Source organism: Ovis canadensis, chromosome 20 (genome assembly GCF_042477335.2).
Source record: "Ovis canadensis isolate MfBH-ARS-UI-01 breed Bighorn chromosome 20, ARS-UI_OviCan_v2, whole genome shotgun sequence".
Lineage (NCBI taxonomy): Eukaryota > Metazoa > Chordata > Mammalia > Artiodactyla > Bovidae > Ovis > Ovis canadensis.
The window spans coordinates 4,312,222-4,327,353 of record NC_091264.1 but is presented as its reverse complement, the minus strand read 5'-3'; positions in this window follow the sequence as shown (position 1 = coordinate 4,327,353).

Here is a 15,132-nt window from a genome sequence, read left to right as displayed (position 1 = left end):
GCACCTGCCGCAACTCGAGAAAATCCAGGAGGTTTTGCCCTCCAGGCGAGATGAGGCCCATTTCCGCTGAGGCTTCTCGAGGCCAATCACATCTAACCACTGGAACTTCCAAAGGGTCCTTCACACCCTTGCTGCAACTCAAGAAGTTCCCCGACATACCCGTCTCCACTCGAGAGGAAGCACGTGGGGTCCCGCACACATCCAGGGGAGCCCCGTTTCCGCCTCCTAGCTCGAGATGAGGGATCCTTTCCCTGTTTCGTAGGGATAGAATTCCCGGCGTTCCCGTCGCATCTCAAGAGGAGGCGCTCTCCACAGGAAAGGCGAGAGGAACTCCAGGGTCGTGCCACCATTCCAAGAGTCCCCCAGATGTGTCAGTCCATTCCAGAGGAACCTGTTTTCCCTGCACTGCCTTGACGTTCAAGCCGAGGATCGACTCCCACAACGTGTGCACGTGGGACAGCCCTGTGGGAAAGCCTCGTGGGAAAGCCTCGTGGGAAAAACTCGAGGGAAAACCATAGATCCTTTGATCCACGCGGCGGACTGCGTGACACTGCTGCTACCGCTCTGGAGGAAAGCGCAAGTGCATGCCCGCATTCGAGACGAGGACTGACTCCCCGGGGAAACTCCAGAAGTACCCCAAGATCCATGTCAGCACTGGAGAGGAATCCTCAGGTTCCGGCCCCGACTCCACACAAGGTCTTAGGCCCCGGCATCGACGGGAGAGGAATCCCGAGAGGCCCCCGAGGAACTCGCATGGGGACTGGCCTTTCCTGAGGCCACCAGAGCGGGTCCCTGAGGTCCCCGTCGTAAGTCGAGAGCACCTGCCGCAACTCGAGAAAATCCAGGAGGTTTTGCCCTCCAGGCGAGATGAGGCCCATTTCCGCTGAGGCTTCTCGAGGCTAATCACGTCTAACCACTGGAACTTCCAAAGGGTCCTTCACACCCTTGCTGCAACTCAAGAAGTTCCCCGACATACCCGTCTCCACTCGAGAGGAAGCACGTGGGTCCCGCACACATCCAGGGGAGACCCGTTTCCGCCTCCTAGCTCGAGATGAGGGATCCTTTCCCTGTTTCGTAGGGAAAGAATTCCCGGCGTTCCCGTCGCATCTCAAGAGGAGGCGCTCTCCACAGGAAAGGCGAGAGGAACTCCAGGGTCGTGCCACCATTCCAAGAGTCCCCCAGATGTGTCAGTCCATTCCAGAGGAACCTGTTTTCCCTGCACTGCCTTGACGTTCAAGCCGAGGATCGACTCCCACCACGTGTGCACGTGGGACAGCCCTGTGGGAAAGCCTCGTGGGAAAGCCTCGTGGGAAAGACTCGAGGGAAAACCATAGATCCTTTGATCCACGCGGCGGACTGCGTGACACTGCTGCTACCGCTCTGGAGGAAAGCGCAAGTGCATGCCCACATTCGAGACGAGGACTGACTCCCCTTGGGGAGACTCCAGAAGTACCCCAAGATCCATGTCAGCACTGGAGAGGAATCCTCAGGTTCCGGCCCCGACTCCACACAAGGTCTTAGGCCCCGTCATGGACGGGAGAGGAATCCCGAGAGGCCCCCGAGGAACTCGCCTGGGGACTGGCCTTTCCTGAGGCCACCAGAGCGGGTCCCTGAGGTCCCCGTCGTAAGTCGAGAGCACCTGCCGCAACTCGAGAAAATCCAGGAGGTTTTGCCCTCCAGGCGAGATGAGGCCCATTTCCGCTGAGGCTTCTCGAGGCTAATCACGTCTAACCACTGGAACTTCCAAAGGGTCCTTCACACCCTTGCTGCAACTCAAGAAGTTCCCCGACATACCCGTCTCCACTCGAGAGGAAGCACGTGGTGTCCCGCACACATCCAGGGGAGCCCCGTTTCCGCCTCCTAGCTCGAGATGAGGGATCCTTTCCCTGTTTCGTAGGGAAAGAATTCCCGGCGTTCCCGTCGCATCTCAAGAGGAGGCGCTCTCCACAGGAAAGGCGAGAGGAACTCCAGGGTCATGCCACCATTCCAAGAGTCCCCCAGATGTGTCAGTCCTTTCCAGAGGAACCTGTTTCCCCTGCACTGCCTTGACGTTCAAGCCGAGGATCGACTCCCACCACGTGTGTACGTGGGACAGCCCTGTGGGAAAGCCTCGTGGGAAAGCCTCGTGGGAAAGACTCGAGGGAAAACCATAGATCCTTTGATCCACGCGGCGGACTGCGTGACACTGCTGCTACCGCTCTGGAGGAAAGCGCAAGTGCATGCCCGCATTCGAGACGAGGACTGACTCCCCTGGGGAGACTCCAGAAGTACCCCAAGATCCATGTCAGCACTGGAGAGGAATCCTCAGGTTCCGGCCCCGACTCCACACAAGGTCTTAGGCCCCGGCATCGACGGGAGAGGAATCCCGAGAGGCCCCCGAGGAACTCGCATGGGGACTGGTCTTTCCTGAGGCCACCAGAGCGTGTCCCTGAGGTCCCCGTCGTAAGTCGAGAGCACCTGCCGCAACTCGAGAAAATCCAGGAGGTTTTGCCCTCCAGGCGAGATGAGGCCCATTTCCGCTGAGGCTTCTCGAGGCCAATCACATCTAACCACTGGAACTTCCAAAGGGTCCTTCACACCCTTGCTGCAACTCAAGAAGTTCCCCGACATACCCGTCTCCACTCGAGAGGTAGCACGTGGGGTCCCGCACACATCCAGGGGAGCCCCGTTTACCCCTCCTAGTTCGAGATGAGGGATCCTTTCCCTGTTTCGCAGGGAAAGAATTCCCGGCGTTCCCGTCGCATCTCAAGAGGAGGCGCTCTCCACAGGAAAGGCGAGAGGAACTCCAGGGTCGTGCCACCATTCCAAGAGACCCCCAGATGTGTCAGTCCATTCCAGAGTAACCTGTTTTCCCTGCACTGCCTTGACGTTCAAGCCGAGGATCGACTTCCATCACGTGTGCACGTGGGACAGCCCTGTGGGAAAGCCTCGTGGGAAAGCCTCGTGGGAAAGACTCGAGGGAAAACCATAGATCCTTTGATCCATGCGGCGGACTGCGTGACACTGCTGCTACCGCTCTGAAGGAAAGCGCAAGTGCAATCCCGCATTGGAGACGAGGACTGACTCCCCTGGGGAGACTCCAGAAGTACCCCAAGATCCATGGAAGCACTGGAGAGGAATCCTCAGTTTCCGGCCCCGAATCCACACAAGGTCTTAGGCCCCGGCATCGACGGGAGAGGAATCCCCAGAGGCCCCAGGGGAACTCGCATGGGGACTGGCCTTTCCTAAGGCCACCAGAGCGGGTCCCTGAGGTCCCCGTCGTAAGTCGAGAGCACCTGCCGCAACTCGAGAAAATCCAGGAGGTTTTGCACTCCAGGCGAGATGAGGCCCATTTCCGCTGAGGCTACTCGAGGCTAATCACGTCTAACCACTGGAACTTCCAAAGGGTCCTTCACACCCTTGCTGCAACTCAAGAAGTTCCCCGACATACACGTCTCACTCGAGAGGAAGCACGTGGGGTCCCGCACACATCCAGGGGAGCCCCTTTTCCGCCTCCTAGCTCGAGATGAGGGATCCTTTCCCTGTTTCTTAGGGAAAGAATTCCCGGCGTTCCCGTCGCATCTCAAAAGGAGGCACTCTCCACAGGAAAGGCGAGAGGAACTCCAGGGTCGTGCCACCATTCCAAGAGTCCCCCAGATGTGTCAGTCCATTCCAGAGGAACCTGTTTTCCCTGCACTGCCTTGACGTTCAAGCCGAGGATCGACTCCCACCACGTGTGCACGTGGGACAGCCCTGTGGGAAAGCCTCGTGGGAAAGCCTCGTGGGAAAGACTCGAGGGAAAACCATAGATCCTTTGATCCACGCGGCGGACTGCGTGACACTGCTGCTACCGCTCTGGAGGAAAGCGCAAGTGCATGCCCGCATTCGAGACGAGGACTGACTCCCCTGGGGAGACTCCAGAAGTACCCCAAGATCCATGTCAGCACTGGAGAGGAATCCTCAGGTTCCGGCCCCGACTCCACACAAGGTCTTAGGCCCCGGCATCGACGGGAGAGGTATCCCGAGAGGCCCCCGAGGAACTCGCATGGGGACTGGCCTTTCCTGAGGCCACCAGAGCGGGTCCCTGAGGTCCCCGTCATAAGTCGAGAGCACCGGCCGCAACTCGAGAAAATCCAGGAGGTTTTGCCCTCCAGGCGAGATGAGGCCCATTTCCGCTGAGGCTTCTCGAGGCTAATCACGTCTAACCACTGGAACTTCCAAAGGGTCCTTCACACCCTTGCTGCAACTCAAGAAGTTCCCCGACATACCCGTCTCCACTCGAGAGGAAGCACGTGGGGTCCCGCACACATCCAGGGGAGCCCCGTTTCTGCCTCCGAGCTCGAGATGAGGGATCCTTTCCCTGTTTCGTAGGGAAAGAATTCCCGGCGTTCCCGTCGCATCTCAAGAGGAGGCGCTCTCCACAGGAAAGGCGAGAGGAACTCCAGGGTCGTGCCACCATTCCAAGAGTCCCCCAGATGTGTCAGTCCATTCCAGAGGAACCTGTTTTCCCTTCACTGCCTTGACGTTCAAGCCGAGGATCGATTCCCACCACGTGTGCACGTGGGACAGCCCTGTGGGAAAGCCTCGTGGGAAAGCCTCGTGGGAAAGACTCGAGGGAAAACCATAGATCCTTTGATCCACGCGGAGGACTGCGTGACACTGCTGCTACCGCTCTGGAGGAAAGCACAAGTGCATGCCCGCATTCGAGACGAGGACTGACTCCCCTGGGGAGGCTCCAGAAGTACCCCAAGATCCATGTCAGCACTGGAGAGGAATCCTCAGGTGCCGGCCCCGACTCCACACAAGGTCTTAGGACCCGGCATCGACGGGAGAGGAATCCCGAGAGGCCCCCGAGGAACTCACATGGGGACTGGCCTTTCCTGAGGCCACCAGAGCGGGTCCCTGAGGTCCCCGTCGTAAGTCGAGAGCACCTGCCGCAACTCGAGAAAATCCAGGAGGTTTTGCCCTCCAGGCGAGATGAGGCCCATTTCCGCTGAGGCTTCTCGAGGCCAATCACATCTAACCACTGGAACTTCCAAAGGGTCCTTCACACCCTTGCTGCAACTCAAGAAGTTCCCCGACATACCCGTCTCCACTCGAGAGGTAGCACGTGGGGTCCCGCACACATCCAGGGGAGCCCCGTTTACCCCTCCTAGTTCGAGATGAGGGATCCTTTCCCTGTTTCGCAGGGAAAGAATTCCCGGCGTTCCCGTCGCATCTCAAGAGGAGGCGCTCTCCACAGGAAAGGCGAGAGGAACTCCAGGGTCGTGCCACCATTCCAAGAGACCCCCAGATGTGTCAGTCCATTCCAGAGTAACCTGTTTTCCCTGCACTGCCTTGACGTTCAAGCCGAGGATCGACTTCCATCACGTGTGCACGTGGGACAGCCCTGTGGGAAAGCCTCGTGGGAAAGCCTCGTGGGAAAGACTCGAGGGAAAACCATAGATCCTTTGATCCATGCGGCGGACTGCGTGACACTGCTGCTACCGCTCTGAAGGAAAGCGCAAGTGCAATCCCGCATTCGAGACGAGGACTGACTCCCCTGGGGAGACTCCAGAAGTACCCCAAGATCCATGGAAGCACTGGAGAGGAATCCTCAGTTTCCGGCCCCGAATCCACACAAGGTCTTAGGCCCCGGCATCGACGGGAGAGGAATCCCCAGAGGCCCCAGGGGAACTCGCATGGGGACTGGCCTTTCCTAAGGCCACCAGAGCGGGTCCCTGAGGTCCCCGTCGTAAGTCGAGAGCACCTGCCGCAACTCGAGAAAATCCAGGAGGTTTTGCACTCCAGGCGAGATGAGGCCCATTTCCGCTGAGGCTACTCGAGGCTAATCACGTCTAACCACTGGAACTTCCAAAGGGTCCTTCACACCCTTGCTGCAACTCAAGAAGTTCCCCGACATACACGTCTCACTCGAGAGGAAGCACGTGGGGTCCCGCACACATCCAGGGGAGCCCCTTTTCCGCCTCCTAGCTCGAGATGAGGGATCCTTTCCCTGTTTCTTAGGGAAAGAATTCCCGGCGTTCCCGTCGCATCTCAAAAGGAGGCACTCTCCACAGGAAAGGCGAGAGGAACTCCAGGGTCGTGCCACCATTCCAAGAGTCCCCCAGATGTGTCAGTCCATTCCAGAGGAACCTGTTTTCCCTGCACTGCCTTGACGTTCAAGCCGAGGATCGACTCCCACCACGTGTGCACGTGGGACAGCCCTGTGGGAAAGCCTCGTGGGAAAGCCTCGTGGGAAAGACTCGAGGGAAAACCATAGATCCTTTGATCCACGCGGCGGACTGCGTGACACTGCTGCTACCGCTCTGGAGGAAAGCGCAAGTGCATGCCCGCATTCGAGACGAGGACTGACTCCCCTGGGGAGACTCCAGAAGTACCCCAAGATCCATGTCAGCACTGGAGAGGAATCCTCAGGTTCCGGCCCCGACTCCACACAAGGTCTTAGGCCCCGGCATCGACGGGAGAGGTATCCCGAGAGGCCCCCGAGGAACTCGCATGGGGACTGGCCTTTCCTGAGGCCACCAGAGCGGGTCCCTGAGGTCCCCGTCATAAGTCGAGAGCACCGGCCGCAACTCGAGAAAATCCAGGAGGTTTTGCCCTCCAGGCGAGATGAGGCCCATTTCCGCTGAGGCTTCTCGAGGCTAATCACGTCTAACCACTGGAACTTCCAAAGGGTCCTTCACACCCTTGCTGCAACTCAAGAAGTTCCCCGACATACCCGTCTCCACTCGAGAGGAAGCACGTGGGGTCCCGCACACATCCAGGGGAGCCCCGTTTCTGCCTCCGAGCTCGAGATGAGGGATCCTTTCCCTGTTTCGTAGGGAAAGAATTCCCGGCGTTCCCGTCGCATCTCAAGAGGAGGCGCTCTCCACAGGAAAGGCGAGAGGAACTCCAGGGTCGTGCCACCATTCCAAGAGTCCCCCAGATGTGTCAGTCCATTCCAGAGGAACCTGTTTTCCCTTCACTGCCTTGACGTTCAAGCCGAGGATCGATTCCCACCACGTGTGCACGTGGGACAGCCCTGTGGGAAAGCCTCGTGGGAAAGCCTCGTGGGAAAGACTCGAGGGAAAACCATAGATCCTTTGATCCACGCGGAGGACTGCGTGACACTGCTGCTACCGCTCTGGAGGAAAGCACAAGTGCATGCCCGCATTCGAGACGAGGACTGACTCCCCTGGGGAGGCTCCAGAAGTACCCCAAGATCCATGTCAGCACTGGAGAGGAATCCTCAGGTGCCGGCCCCGACTCCACACAAGGTCTTAGGACCCGGCATCGACGGGAGAGGAATCCCGAGAGGCCCCCGAGGAACTCACATGGGGACTGGCCTTTCCTGAGGCCACCAGAGCGGGTCCCTGAGGTCCCCGTCGTAAGTCGAGAGCACCTGCCGCAACTCGAGAAAATCCAGGAGGTTTTGCCCTCCAGGCGAGATGAGGCCCATTTCCGCTGAGGCTTCTCGAGGCTAATCACGTCTAACCACTGGAACTTCCAAAGGGTCCTTCACACCCTTGCTGCAACTCAAGAAGTTCCCCGACATACCCGTCTCCACTCGAGAGGAAGCACGTGGGGTCCCGCACACATCCAGGGGAGCCCCGTTTCCGCCTCCTAGCTCGAGATGAGGGATCCTTTCCCTGTTTCGTAGGGAAAGAATTCCCGGCGTTCCCGTCGCATCTCAAGAGGAGGCGCTCTCCACAGGAAAGGCGAGAGGAACTCCAGGGTCGTGCCACCATTCCAAGAGTCCCCCAGATGTGTCAGTCCATTCCAGAGGAACCTGTTTTCCCTGCACTGCCTTGACGTTCAAGCCGAGGATCGACTCCCACCACGTGTGCACGTGGGACAGCCCTGTGGGAAAGCCTCGTGGGAAAGCCTCGTGGGAAAGACTCGAGGGAAAACCATAGATCCTTTGATCCAAGCGGCGGACTGCGTGACACTGCTGCTACCGCTCTGGAGGAAAGCGCAAGTGCATGCCCGCATTCGAGACGAGGACTGACTCCCCTGGGGAGACTCCAGAAGTACCCCAAGATCCATGTCAGCACTGGAGAGGAATCCTCAGGTTCCGGCCCCGACTCCACACAAGGTCTTAGGCCCCGGCATCGACGGGAGAGGAATGCCGAGAGGCCCCTGAGGAACTCGCATTGGGACTGGCCTTTCCTGAGGCCACCAGAGCGGGTCCCTGAGGTGCCCATCGTAATTCGAGAGCACCTGCCGCAACTCGAGAAAATCCAGGAGGTTTTGCCCTCCAGGCGAGATGAGGCCCATTTCCGCTGAGGCTTCTCGAGGCTAATCACGTCTAACCACTGGAACTTCCAAGGGGTCCTTCACACCCTTGCTGCAACTCAAGAAGTTCCCCGACATACCCGTCTCCACTCGAGAGGAAGCACGTGGGGTCCCGCACACATCCAGGGGAGCCCCGTTTCCGCCTCCTAGCTCGAGATGAGGGATCCTTTCCCTGTTTCGTAGGGAAAGAATTCCCGGCGTTCCCGTCGCATCTCAAGAGGAGGCGCTCTCCACAGGAAAGGCGAGAGGAACTCCAGGGTCGTGCCACCATTCCAAGAGTCCCCCAGATGTGTCAGTCCATTCCAGAGGAACCTGTTTTCCCTGCACTGCCTTGACGTTCAAGCCGAGGATCGACTCCCACCACGTGTGCACGTGGGACAGCCCTGTGGGAAAGCCTCGTGGGAAAGCCTCGTGGGAAAGACTCGAGGGAAAACCATAGATCCTTTGATCCACGCGGCGGACTGCGTGACACTGCTGCTACCGCTCTGGAGGAAAGCGCAAGTGCATGCCCGCATTCGAGACGAGGACTGACTCCCCTGGGGAGACTCCAGAAGTACCCCAAGATCCATGTCAGCACTGGAGAGGAATCCTCAGGTTCCGGCCCCGACTCCACACAAGGTCTTAGGCCCCGGCATCGACGGGAGAGGAATCCCGAGAGGCCCCCGAGGAACTCGCATGGGGACTGGCCTTTCCTGAGGCCACCAGAGCGGGTCCCTGAGGTCCCCGTCGTAAGTCGAGAGCACCTGCCGCAACTCGAGAAAATCCAGGAGGTTTTGCCCTCCAGGCGAGATGAGGCCCATTTCCGCTGAGGCTTCTCGAGGCCAATCACGTCTAACCACTGGAACTTCCAAAGGGTCCTTCACACCCTTGCTGCAACTCAAGAAGTTCCCCGACATACCCGTCTCCACTCGAGAGGAAGCACGTGGGGTTCCGCACACATCCAGGGGAGCCCCGTTTCCGCCTCCTAGCTCGAGATGAGGGATCCTTTCCCTGTTTCGTAGGGAAAGAATTCCCGGCGTTCCCGTCGCATCTCAAGAGGAGGCGCTCTCCACAGGAAAGGCGAGAGGAACTCCAGGGTCGTGCCACCATTCCAAGAGTCCCCCAGATGTGTCAGTCCATTCCAGAGGAACCTGTTTTCCCTGCACTGCCTTGACGTTCAAGACGAGGATCGAGTCCCACCACGTGTGCACGTGGGACAGCCCTGTGGGAAAGCCTCGTGGGAAAGACTCGTGGGAAAGACTCGAGGGAAAACCATAGATCCTTTGATCCACGCGGCGGACTGCGTGACACTGCTGCTACCGCTCTGGAGGAAAGCGCAAGTGCATGCCCGCATTTGAGACGAGGACTGACTCCCCTGGGGAGACTCCAGAAGTACCCCAAGATCCATGTCAGCACTGGAGAGGAATCCTCAGGTTCCGGCCCCGACTCCACACAAGGTCTTAGGCCCCGGCATCGACGGGAGAGGAATCCCGAGAGGCCCCCGAGGAACTCGCATGGGGACTGGCCTTTCCTGAGGCAACCAGAGCGGGTCCCTGAGGTCCCCGTCGTAAGTTGAGAGCACCTGCCGCAACTCGAGAAAATCCAGGACGTTTTGCCCTCCAGGCGAGATGAGGCCCAATTCCGCTGAGGCTTCTCGAGGCTAATCACGTCTAACCACCCGAACTTCCAAAGGGTCCTTCACACCCTTGCTGCAACTCAAGAAGTTCCCCGACATACCCGTCTCCACTCGAGAGGAAGCACGTGGGGTCCCGCACACATCCAGGGGAGCCCCGTTTCCGCCTCCTAGCTCGAGATGAGGGATCCTTTCCCTGTTTCGTAGGGAAAGAATTCCCGGCGTTCCCGTCGCATCTCAAGAGGAGGCGCTCTCCACAGGAAAGGCGAGAGGAACTCCAGGGTCGTGCCACCATTCCAAGAGTCCCCCAGATGTGTCAGTCCATTCCAGAGGAACCTGTTTTCCCTCCACTGCCTTGACGTTCAAGCCGAGGATACACTCCCACCACGTGTGCACGTGGGACAGCCCTGTGGGAAAGCCTCGTGGGAAAGCCTCGTGGGAAAGACTCGAGGGAAAACCATAGATCCTTTGATCCACGGGGCGGACTGCGAGACACTGCTGCTACCGCTCTGGAGGAAAGCGCAAGTGCATGCCCGCATTCGAGACGAGGACTGACTCCCCTGGGGAGACTCCAGAAGTACCCCAAGATCCATGTCAGCACTGGAGAGGAATCCTCAGGTTCCGGCCCCGACTCCACACAAGGTCTTAGGCCCCGGCATCGACGGGAGAGGAATCCCGAGAGGCCCCCGAAGAACTCGCATGGGGACTGGCCTTTCCTGAGGCCACCAGAGCGGGTCCCTGAGGTCCCCGTCGTAAGTCGAGAGCACCTGCCGCAACTCGAGAAAATCCAGGAGGTTTTGCCCTCCAGGCGAGATGAGGCCCATTTCCGCTGAGGCTTTTCGAGGCTAATCACGTCTAACCACTGGAACTTCCAAAGGGTCCTTCACACCCTTGCTGCAACTCAAGAAGTTCCCCGACATACCCGTCTCCACTCGAGAGGAAGCACGTGGGGTCCCGCACACATCCAGGGGAGCCCCGTTTCCGCCTCCTAGCTCGAGATGAGGGATCCTTTCCCTGTTTCGTAGGGAAAGAATTCCCGGCGTTCCCGTCGCATCTCAAGAGGAGGCGCTCTCCACAGGAAAGGCGAGAGGAACTCCAGGGTCGTGCCACCATTCCAAGAGTCCCCCAGATGTGTCAGTCCGTTCCAGAGGAACCTGTTTTCCCTGCACTGCCTTGACGTTCAAGCCGAGGATCGACTCCCACCACGTGTGCACGTGGGACAGCCCTGTGGGAAAGCCTCGTGGGAAAGCCTCGTGGGAAAGACTCGAGGGAAAACCATAGATCCTTTGATCCACGCGGCGGACTGCGTGACACTGCTGCTACCGCTCTGGAGGAAAGCGCAAGTGCATGCCCGCATTCGAGACGAGGACTGACTCCCCTGGGGAGACTCCAGAAGTACCCCAAGATCCATGTCAGCACTGGAGAGGAATCCTCAGGTTCCGGCCCCGACTCCACACCAGGTCTTAGGCCCCGGCATCGACGGGAGAGGAATCCCGAGAGGCCCCCGAGGAACTCGCATGGGGACTGGCCTTTCCTGAGGCCACCAGAGCGGGTCCCTGAGGTCCCCGTCGTAAGTCGAGAGCACCTGCCGCAACTCGAGAAAATCCAGGAGGTTTTGCCCTCCAGGCGAGATGAGGCCCATTTCCGCTGAGGCTTCTGGAGGCTAATCACGTCTAACCACTGGAACTTCCAAAGGGTCCTTCACACCCTTGCTGAAACTCAAGAAGTTCCCCGACATACCCGTCTCCACTCGAGAGGAAGCACGTGGGGTCCCGCACACATCCAGGGGAGCCCCGTTTCCGCCTCCTAGCTCGAGATGAGGGATCCTTTCCCTGTTTCGGAGGGAAAGAATTCCCGGCGTTCCCGTCGCATCTCAAGAGGAGGCGCTCTCCAAAGGAAAGGCGAGAGGAACTCCAGGGTCGTGCCACCATTCCAAGAGTCCCCCAGATGTGTCAGTCCATTCCAGAGGAACCTGTTTTCCCTGCACTGCCTTGACGTTCAAGACGAGGATCGAGTCCCAACACGTGTGCACGTGGGACAGCCCTGTGGGAAAGCCTCGTGGGAAAGACTCGTGGGAAAGACTCGAGGGAAAACCATAGATCCTTTGATCCACGCGGCGGACTGCGTGACACTGCTGCTACGGCTCTGGAGGAAAGCGCAAGTGCATGCCCGCATTTGAGACGAGGACTGACTCCCCTGGGGAGACTCCAGAAGTACCCCAAGATCCATGTCAGCACTGGAGAGGAATCCTCAGGTTCCGGCCCCGACTCCACACAAGGTCTTAGGCCCCGGCATCGACGGGAGAGGAATCCCGAGAGGCCCCCGAGGAACTCGCATGGGGACTGGCCTTTCCTGAGGCAACCAGAGCGGGTCCCTGAGGTCCCCGTCGTAAGTTGAGAGCACCTGCCGCAACTCGAGAAAATCCAGGACGTTTTGCCCTCCAGGCGAGATGAGGCCCAATTCCGCTGAGGCTTCTCGAGGCTAATCACGTCTAACCACTGGAACTTCCAAAGGGTCCTTCACACCCTTGCTGCAACTCAAGAAGTTCCCCGACATACCCGTCTCCACTCGAGAGGAAGCACGTGGGGTCCCGCACACATCCAGGGGAGCCCCGTTTCCGCCTCCTAGCTCGAGATGAGGGATCCTTTCCCTGTTTCGTAGGGAAAGAATTCCCGGCGTTCCCGTCGCATCTCAAGAGGAGGCGCTCTCCACAGGAAAGGCGAGAGGAACTCCAGGGTCGTGCCACCATTCCAAGAGTCCCCCAGATGTGTCAGTCCATTCCAGAGGAACCTGTTTTCCCTGCACTGCCTTGACGTTCAAGCCGAGGATCCACTCCCACCACGTGTGCACGTGGGACAGCCCTGTGGGAAAGCCTCGTGGGAAAGCCTCGTGGGAAAGACTCGAGGGAAAACCATAGATCCTTTGATCCACGCGGCGGACTGCGTGACACTGCTGCTACCGCTCTGGAGGAAAGCGCAAGTGCATGCCCGCATTCGAGACGAGGATTGACTCCGCTGGGGAGACTCCAGAATTACCCGAAGATCCATGTCAGCACTGGAGAGGAATCCTCAGGTTCCGGCCCCGACTCCACACAAGGTCTTAGGCCCCGGCATCGACGGGAGAGGAATCCCGAGAGGCCCCCGAGGAACTCACATGGGGACTGGCCTTTCCTGAGGCCACCAGAGCGGATCCCTGAGGTCCCCGTCGTAAGTCGAGAGCACCTGCCGCAACTCGAGAAAATCCAGGAGGTTTTGCCCTCCAGGCGAGATGAGGCCCATTTCCGCTGAGGCTTCTCGAGGCTAATCACGTCTAACCACTGGAACTTCCAAAGGGTCCTTCACACCCTTGCTGCATCTCAAGAAGTTCCCCGACATACCCGTCTCCACTCGAGAGGAAGCACGTGGGGTCCCGCACACATCCAGGGGAGACCCGTTTCCGGCTCCTAGCTCGAGATGAGGGATCCTTTCCCTGTTTCTTAGGGAAAGAATTCCCGGCGTTCCCGTCGCATCTCAAGAGGAGGCGCTCTCCACAGGAAAGGCGAGAGGAACTCCAGGGTCGTGCCACCATTCCAAGAGTCCCCCAGATGTGTCAGTCCATTCCAGAGGAACCTGTTTTCCCTGCACTGCCTTGACGTTCAAGCCGAGGATCGACTCCCACCACGTGTGCACGTGGGACAGCCCTGTGGGAAAGCCTCGTGGGAAAGCCTCGTGGGAAAGACTCGAGGGAAAACCATAGATCCTTTGATCCACGCGGCGGACTGCGTGACACTGCTGCTACCGCTCTGGAGGAAAGCGCAAGTGCATGTCCGCATTCGAGACGAGGACTGACTCCCCTGGGGAGACTCCAGAAGTACCCCAAGATCCATGTCAGCACTGGAGAGGAATCCTCAGGTTCCGGCCCCGACTCCACACAAGGTCTTAGGCCCCGGCATCGACGGGAGAGGAATCCCGAGACGCCCTCGAGGAACTCGCATGGGGACTGGCCTTTCCTGAGGCCACCAGAGCGGGTCCCTGAGGTCCCCGTCGTAAGTTGAGAGCACCTGCTGCAACTCGAGAAAATCCAGGAGGTTTTGCCCTCCAGGCGAGATGAGGCCCATTTCCGCTGAGGCTTCTTGAGGCTAATCACGTCTAACCACTGGAACTTCCAAAGGGTCCTTCACACCCTTGCTGCAACTCAAGAAGTTCCCCGACATACCCGTCTCCACTCGAGAGGAAGCACGTGGGGTCCCTCACACATCCAGGGGAGCCCCGTTTCCGCCTCCTAGCTCGAGATGAGGGATCCTTTCCCTGTTTCGTAGGGAAAGAATTCCCGGCGTTCCCGTCGCATCTCAAGAGGAGGCGCTCTCCACAGGAAAGGCGAGAGGAACTCCAGGGTCGTGCCACCATTCCAAGAGTCCCCCAGATGTGTCAGTCCATTCCAGAGGAACCTGTTTTCCCTGCACTGCCTTCACGTTCAAGCCGAGGATCGACTCCCACCACGTGTGCACCTGGGACAGCCCTGTGGGAAAGCCTCGTTGGAAAGCCTCGTGGGAAAGACTCGAGGGAAAACCATAGATCCTTTGATCCACGCGGCGGACTGCGTGACACTGCTGCTACCGCTTTGGAGGTAAGCGCAAGTGCATGCCCGCATTCGAGACGAGGACTGACTCCCCTGGGGAGACTCCAGAACTACCCGAAGATCCATGTCAGCACTGGAGAGGAATCCTCAGGTTCCGGCCCCGACTCCACACAAGGTCTTAGGCCCCGGCATCGACGGGAGAGGAATCCCGAGAGGCCCCCGAGGAACTCGCATGGGGACTGGCCTTTCCTGAGGCCACCAGAGCGGGTCCCTGAGGTCCCGGTCGTAAGTCGAGAGCACCTGCCGCAACTCGAGAAAATCCAGGAGGTTTTGCCCTCCAGGCGAGATGAGGCCCATTTCCGCTGAGGCTTCTCGAGGCTAATCACGTCTAACCACTGGAACTTCCAAAGGGTCCTTCACACCCTTGCTGCATCTCAAGAAGTTCCCCGACAAACCCGTCTCCACTCGAGAGGAAGCACGTGGGGTCCCGCACACATCCAGGGGAGCCCCGTTTCCGCCTCCTAGCTCGAGATCAGGGATCCTTTCCCTGTTTCGTAGGGAAAGAATTCCCGGCGTTCCCTTCGCCTCTCAAGAGGAGGCGCTCTCCACAGGAAAGGCGAGAGGAACTCCAGGGTCGTGCCACCATTCCAAGAGTCCCCCAGATGTGTCAGTCCATTCCAGAGGAACCTGTTTTCCCTGCACTGCCT